We start from the raw sequence: 8120 nt of genomic DNA on the forward strand, positions 1-8120 counted from the left end.
CGAATAAGTAGCCGAAGGCCCACACACCCAGGGACAACACCAGACCATTTCATAGCGGACACAGCAGAGAAGAGACCCAGCCTGGGTGTTCACAGGCCTGCAACAGACATAGGAAAAGCTCTCCTCTAAACAGTAAGGTCAAGTCCAAAACCATGACAGCGGTGTTCCAGAAACCAATCACAATGGTTGGGTGCTTGAAAAAATAGGAAAACCATTTTTCTAGGTCAAAGTGAAGTGCAGTTTCCCCTGGACCCTGAAACTTGGTGACCCTTTGCCTGTACACCTTTTAGACAGAATTAGAGAGAGAAGTAAAGCTACTTATCTAACCCCTACCACAAACAAATAATATTAGCATACTGATGAAAATACTAAGCACTAACGTGAATGTGACACTTAATATGTGCTGAGCACTATTCTAGTGTTTTCCAATATAATAACTTTTCTCATCTGAACAGCTATCATTATTCTTATGTATAGATGAGAGAGCTGGACACAGAAAGCTTAAGGAACCTGCCCAGAGTCACAAAGCCTGTGAACAGTGATGACAGGACTTGGCTCCTGGCCGTTGGCCCCTACCCCTGCTGCCCATCACCGATCCACAATGCCACATTTTCATGGAGGAGGGAAATGGATGTGGAGGCTTAAAGAGCTTGCCCAAGGTCACATAGCTGGTGAGTCACGGGGCAAAGATTCGAACCCAGGCCCATCTCACTCAAAAACCCAAGCACCTCCCTGCCATGTTATCCAGGCACTCTGGCCCAAGTCTTCTCCTCTGTAAGACAGGGGTGATAAGACCCATCCACTTTGGAGGGCACACACAGTGGTTGTCCAGTAATGAGGCCTGATGGAACCTGGTCTCCGTGGGTGGCTTCTAGCTTTACCCCATACTCCCTGTGCTGCAAATCTCAGACAAGTCCCTCCATTTCCCCCACAAAAATTCCAACCTCAGAAGCCACGGTGAGTAAACACTCTGAGTAAAACAGATTTTACTGGAGGTTCCCGAGGAGCTGAAGAACAGGATGACACCTGTTCACACACCACTGCGGACAGCTGCATCCGGTCACCGCAGTCTCTCTCCTCCCCTCTCACATCCTGCTCTCTTTCACGCCCACTCTCCCCTCCCAAAGCCCCTCTATTTTCCAGAGCAATTTGGCAAAACAAACACTGGGGAGTTGCTAACCACACTGTTCTAGCAGCACCGTGGGTCTGTAGGCTCATCTGGCATGACTTTCCCCAGGCACGACTTTATTAGAGAGCGCCCTTGAGCTGGACGCCCTTGGGAGGGGACAAAGGCAGAATGGGGAGATGCAGCGTGGCCTCAACACGGGCCTCAGCCAACTCCACGGGCAGCTCTGGAGCTGGAGTGGCCCCTTAGACCTGTTCTGAGTTGGGGCAAAGGTCCAGGCCTTAACATCCATGCACTGATCAGCCACTGGGCATGGGCCATCCTGAAAGGAGGCGTGAGCTTAGTGAGACACTTTCCTTCAGCCAAAGTCACCCTCGAAAGGTGCTGACTGCTGAGGACCGATGACGACTCTGTCCTTGACCACACTTCAGGCAGGATCCTCTGAGGCCTCTTTTCAACCAGGCCTCAAGTTTGGGCCCTGCTGTCGCCTGCTCAGGCCAGCTTTAATGGAGAACGCTGAGAAGTCATTCCCGCTCCCTTGGCACCGGATCCAGCTCCTCATCCCCGACACTTTCCATCTGATCACCCTGGCCTGCCTTCAGCAGGGATCCCGTTAAGTCAGTTCAGCAAGAAATCTCCTACGAGAGATGTCACCTCTCACTAATTTTCCATCCACTAACTAGCCCCCTGTTCTGCTCACCGGTGATAAATCCCCCACTATCATTGCTGTATTTGGAACTGAGCTCTCCAACGCTGTGAAGAATGACAGGGCATCAGGGCAGAGCATCCTGCCTGAGTGACCATCCCCACCCTCCTCACTCTCTCCTCCCCTACCTTGTAGGATTTCAGCTGCCAGCAGCAGGGAACCCAGCTCAAAGTGGCATACATGAAGAGGACCTGAATTTCTGGCCTGCCAAGAAACCCAGAGATGAGGGAGCTTTAGAGTTGGTCAGTCGTGGCATGGTTACGAAGGAATCAGGTTCTTCCCAAACCCCCTGCTGTTTCACCACCTTGACACGTTGGCTTGGCTGTGATGGGTCCGCCATGGTTCCAAGATGGCTGCCGTGGCCCCAGGAATCACATGCAGACAGGACTACACACAACAGGACGGGGACATGGCTACAGGCACATCTTCTTTTCAGAACAAAGAAAATGTCCCCGAACCGCCCCTCTTCAGTTCTCACTGGTCACAACTGGGCACACATTAACCCCTGGAGAAATAGGATTGCCTTGATTGACTAGGCTAGAGCCAGGGCTCAGGCCACCTGGATGACAGTAGATCCCTGAACAAAGTCAGGACACTGTAGGAGAGAGAACGGCAGCATGGCTGCTGGGAAGCAGATGACCATGGCTGCTACACACTTCCATTTATAGGTGGGGAAACCGAGGCCAAGGAGGCCAACTGAGTACAGGGAACTTGAACCCTGACTGGCACAGCTCAGCCAAAATGTCTTGTTTCCGATTCCAAATGATCACAGCCCTGAAGACCCCTCCAGGGCTCCCATGACAGGTGAGTCAGTCCTGGGCCGGCTTTGCAGCCTGCGCACACACAGCCCCACCCGACCCCCACACCGAGCACTGTGGACCTTCAGCCCTTGTGCCCTCATTAATCCACTCTCAATCAGACTCCCTGACACCTGCTCTACTCTAAACAAGCCAACTATGCAAGGCCGTCGGCAGGGCCCAGCCTGTGGTCACCCCAAATTGTATATCCATTGCGTCCCTGACTTGGAACCAGACAGCCAGGGAAGGAAACAATCCCTGTTTCCTAAGTGTTCACAAGTATGGCCCTGGTCAACCGTTGCACTTCACACACCCACTTCTGAAGGTGAGGAATGTTTTCACATCCGCAGAAACACTGTAGGAGATGGTCAGGGCCCTGGCTTCTTCCCGCCTTGCTGAGGGGTGGCGGGCACCATGTCCTCTCCATCTGGCAGTATCATCACAGTAGGGACACCCTGGAGAGCTCCCTTCTCGATCCCGGGTCTGCATCTACCTAGAATGACCTGGGTGGGACAGACTGGACCGTCAGCTCAGGCTCTCAGTGGGAGAGCCCACCAGCAGAGAACTTAGCTGCTCTCCGCTTGAAGAACCGCAGAACCAGGTGTGCACTGCAGAGGAAGGGCGTGACTGCGTTACATGGCATTTCCCTGGGCACCATCAGGGTTACAGCCTGAGACATTCTTGACGCTGGCTGTCTTGCATCTCGCCCACATGTGTGCAATCCGCGCGGCCCGATGCAACATCACGCTGTGTGCTCAGCAGCTCCAGGGCCAGCACAGTACCTGGCACTGAACCCGTATTTGCTCAGTGAAGGGACTGGGTAAATGAAAAAAAAGGATTTTGAATCTCCATGATGCAGGGAGTGAAATAGCAAACAAATTAGGCTCACAGTCTCTGATCACCCTGGACCTCCCAAGCAAACCCCGCCGGGCAGCCCGTGTACTGTGTCATCCTGACTCAGTTGTGAAGAAACTTTCTGTCCTCAGGCTGCTCCCAAGCCGGGTCTGCTTGAAGATAACCATACCAGGCCCTTCCCAGCAGACGCGAGGTGTGTGACTGACTTTGAAATCACTTTGGCCTTTGAGTTTTAAAAGAGGTTGATTCTGATCAACTGACCTGAATGTTAACGGCATGGGAGTTTAATTTGTATTCAGACAGGAAGAAAATCAGCCACTCTGAGGAGATGGTGCTGTTTAATTAGGTCTAGTAGTTAACTCGGAATAAAGGCAATGCACGGCCAGGAACAGGAAGGGAAACGCCGTCTCCTGGGAACTCGCAGACTTCAGAGGAACTGCGGAATCAGAAGCTTGTGGCTTAGAAATGATGACTTCGCTTCCTGAAAGAGACCAGAGCCTCCCAGCCAGGCGCTGAGGACAGGGCATTTGCTCCTGTGACTCCTAAGTCAGTCAAAACAGAGAAGAAGAGCAGTGAGAATGCGTGGGTAAAAACTCCAGTGCACATGAGTGCTCATGCATGTGTGTTGTGTGTGTGTGTGTGTGTGTGTCTGTGTGTGTGACTGTGTGCACAGGGTGGCAGGGAGGAGGGTATCCAGTTTTTAATATAAGGAAGCTAAATCTCTTCTAATGCTGATAGCAACACAATTCATAACAGCTCACACACTGCAAACAACTCAAATACCCATCCACAGTACAACAGATGAATCGATAATGGCAGAGTCATGCAATGGAATACCACACAGCAGTGAAAAAGAGCAGACTCCACTATGCACAAAACAGGGATGAACCGCAGGGGTATCATGAGGAGTAAGAGAAAGAAAAGACAGTGCCCAAGGTCACATATTGTATGGTTCCATGTATACAACATACAAGAACAAGAAGAGCTAATTTACGGTGACAGAAGCAGAATATGGGTTCCCCCAGCAGGAGGGTCAGCCCAGGAAGGGGGAGAGGGGAACTCTATAGCTTGATCACAGTGGGGGTTAGACAGGCAGGCGTATGTGCAAAAATGCACTAAGTGGCACGTTTTGTAAGACTTGTGTGCTCTATGTATGGTATACCTCAATTTAAATATATGTATATTTAAAGAAAAGCCTATTCAAGGAACATGGCAACTAAGGCAACCACGGATCGCCTTGGTGTCACACTTCTGACACGTGCAAGCTCAGTGCCGTGTCCCTCCCCATGTGGCCGACACCTGCTGCTCCAGTCATGGGGATAATACCCTCACAATTATGGGTTGAACTCCTTACAGTTGTCTCTCCACTTCACAGCATAAATTACACATCTTCCCTGCACCCTCTTTGCCAACATGGTCTAATAAAGTGGGGGGACTTGTCATTTCTTGCATTTATTTAAGGGCTCCAAGGGTAGGGAGGCACGAAGATGCTGCAGATTACTAACTGATTTGCTCCTCATGAAATTACATGGCAGGCGTGAGGCTGTCCCCGTCGCCACAGGAGCTCAAGAGGAAGAAATGAATTATGCTTCAAAGCTATAAGATGTGAAAATTGATTCAGGAATGCTAGCTGTTTTCAATTTTATATTGCCATTTATTTTAAGAAAACACCCAGGTTCTCCCAAACAGGAGTTTATAGGCAGATATGAAAACATGATTAACACTTAAACTGACGCCGCAAACCTGGGTGGTGGCTCTTTATGCTCTGGTCTGCGTAGCCGAGGCTAACAGGATTCAAACCAGGTTGAACCAAAGAAACAAGAAACATCTGACAATTAATAAAACATAAAGAATCTGCTGCCTTTTTTCAGTTTCGCCTCCCCATGCTGTCTCCCTCTGAACTTTTATGTGGAAACTTCTTTGAGAAAGGAAGGACACAGTTAATAAGAGGATGGCAGGGACTTCTAGATTCAAAGGTTGAAAGGAAGCAGATCTTGCAAATCAAAGGACCCACTGGAGATGACTTCGCACAGCTGCAAGATGGCCTGATGGGGGCTGCGGAAGGCATGCGGTTTAGAGACAGAAGGAGCTGGAGCTTGATGTCCGCTGGTCACAAGTCATTTCACCTCTTAAGCCTCAGTTTCTTCCTTTGTAAGTTGGGGATAATAGCAGGACCCACCTCTGAGGGCCCTTGGGAGGATTAAGTGAAGTAATGGATGCAAAGCCCGCCGCAGGGCACTGGGGCATTTAGCAAGCGCTGGTTCCATGTTACATCCTGCACTGTATATGCCCCGTGTCCAGTTCCCAGCAGCAAACATGTCAGAATCCTGGGCACAAACAGACTAGAGAACCACGGCCTGGCTCATTGATGAAAGCAGGACAGCTGCATCATTTGTGGGGGTCAGTGCAAATAAAAACGTCAGGTCCCTTGTTCAAAAGGTAGGAAAAAAGTGCCATTCAACCTCCTTAGCGATAAAGCTTTTTCCTTTTCTCTGCGGTCTCTCTCTTGACTTGCCGGGGTGTTTTTTATTTGCTATTCAAAATCATCCTAAGTAAATTAAAATATGTAAATTACTAGCATGAATTTGGTCATCCATCTTTATATTATGCAAGGTCCGTTTTAAATACAAATGTAAGGGCATTTAACCCGTGTGCAGAATTCTCAAAATTACACAATTTGTGTTTCGTGGCCTGTGCGTGCATAGGGGTGTTCTCGCCCGTAACTAACAGTAGAAACATTTCCCATCACTCACATTTATTTAGCTTCTCGATACGTGCACATTCTACCAACACCGCCTACCTTTGGCTGTGCTGTGTCCCTCCCCACGTGGCCGACACCTGCTGCTCCAGTCATGGGGATAATATCCTCACAATTGTAGGTTGAACTGTATTCTTACAGTTGTTTCTCCAGTTCACGGTGTAAGTTACACATCTTCCCTGCACCCTCTTTGCCAACATGGCCTAATAAAGTGGGGGGCTATGATGCATCATTGTTTCAACGTGAGTGGTCGGCTGACATGGGGAAGTGATGTGAGAAAGGGAATGATGGGGTCCCTCTGTTGCTCACGGTGCAGGGTGCCCCTGCTTTGTCTCTGTGTCCAAAGCAAAGCATGGCCTCTCGGGCAGTCATAGATGCAAACCGCTCATCTCACACAAGCCTGGGTCTCACTCACCTTGTGAATCCACAGAATTCTGTGTACATGGGCATCATGAACGCTCCATGCAGATGGGGCAGGGAATGGGATCACAAACATACTGCTAACACACATGTGTCACTGTCCCTGGTCTTACTTACAAAACACAAGTTCAAAGATGAAACCATCACACCTGTCAGGATGGCCATACAACGGAACACTAGCCCAGGGTGGGAACGTCCAGATACCACCCTCGTGAGCCCTCCCTCCCCAGGGGGCTTTGCTTCTGCTCCCCAAGTGAGAGTCTTAGTCCCTGGCTCATTAAAGATCATGAGTGCTCATCCCAAGTGTCCTGGCCCTGGGGGCGAGGTGGGAGCAGTTGTGACCCCAATTTATAGATGAAGAAACAGAGACCCCACAGGTTATCTGCTTAAAGTCACCCCAGGTACCCTCCTCAAATCTTCCAAAGCCCAGGTGTGAGCCAACCAGTGGACCCAAGGTCAGAAAATGGGCCTCTCGGGTCCCTCCTGCCCTCCCCAACCAACTTCTTCCTCCACTTTCTCCCTATCTTCCTCCTTCTGTGGGTCCACTGAATTCTATGCCTGTGGGCATCATGATTGCCTGTGGATGGGACAGTCATCCCTCCCTTCCTCCCTCCCTCCCTTCTGTCCTTCCTTCCAGGGTCAGAGTTGATGAGAACAGGAGAGGGAGCCGAGTGAAGTCACAGAGGGCGGACCCCACCTCCAGGACAGGGACAAGAGTCATAGATTCCAGAACTAACTGTGGGACCCTGGTAAGTCACTTCCTGACCACAGCCTGTGACCAGGAGAGGCAGAACTCTGCTGAGCCCCTCCCTCTTGGAGCTGTGGTGGCCCTGGGCAGCCACTAAGTTGTCCAAGTTGGTGAGCACACGGTGGTAACAACATGGTGAAATACTGAAGCCCATGGCCTCCTCAGACCGAAGACCTGGGCCACAGCCTGGCTCTGCCATGCACTAGGTAGTGGCCATGCGACAGGGCACTGAAGGCCTTCCAGGCAGAGGGAGCCACCGGGGCAAAGGCCAGGGCTGGGATACAGCCTGGGGCCTTCAAGGAACAGAAAGAGACCAGCGTGGCTGGAGGGCAGCAGGACAGAGGCAGGAGAGCTGGGCACCGGGAGGTAGCTGGAGGGGTCCACAGGCCTTAGTGTACATGCCTGAGGAGGGTGGGGTCTGCTCAGGGGGCAAGGGCGGGAACAGGGGCAGACCTAGCTGGAGGAAAGGGTGGTGCATGCTGTGCCACTGCCCCTTAGCCTGCCCTACCCCACATATTCTCCATCCACCCACACCTTGTTCCACCCTACCCCACCTCCCCACCTCCACTCCCCCCTCCACTCCTGCGTCCACCCACCCCATCCCTCTCTAGCCTTCCCACCCACCCTCCATCCCCTCCTCTCCACCTACCCACCCCACCCTCCATCCCCTCCTCTGTCCATCCCCCATCCCTCCCCACCCCACCCTCCAC

At 51.4% G+C, this 8120-nt stretch overlaps 1 long non-coding RNA gene across 1 annotated transcript; it reads right to left on the minus strand.

Annotated features, from left to right (window-relative positions):
* Window positions 1–4819: 4819 nt before the first annotated feature.
* Window positions 4820–7381, minus strand: LOC105470596 (uncharacterized). Its single transcript, XR_011613210.1, has 3 exons — window positions 6658–7381; window positions 6285–6445; window positions 4820–6032 (listed from the first exon to the last, which is right to left on the minus strand). It is a non-coding gene; the product is annotated as an uncharacterized lncRNA (long non-coding RNA).
* Between the last annotated feature and the right edge of the window lie 739 nt (window positions 7382–8120).

This window comes from Macaca nemestrina, chromosome 15 (assembly GCF_043159975.1).
Source record: "Macaca nemestrina isolate mMacNem1 chromosome 15, mMacNem.hap1, whole genome shotgun sequence".
Lineage (NCBI taxonomy): Eukaryota > Metazoa > Chordata > Mammalia > Primates > Cercopithecidae > Macaca > Macaca nemestrina.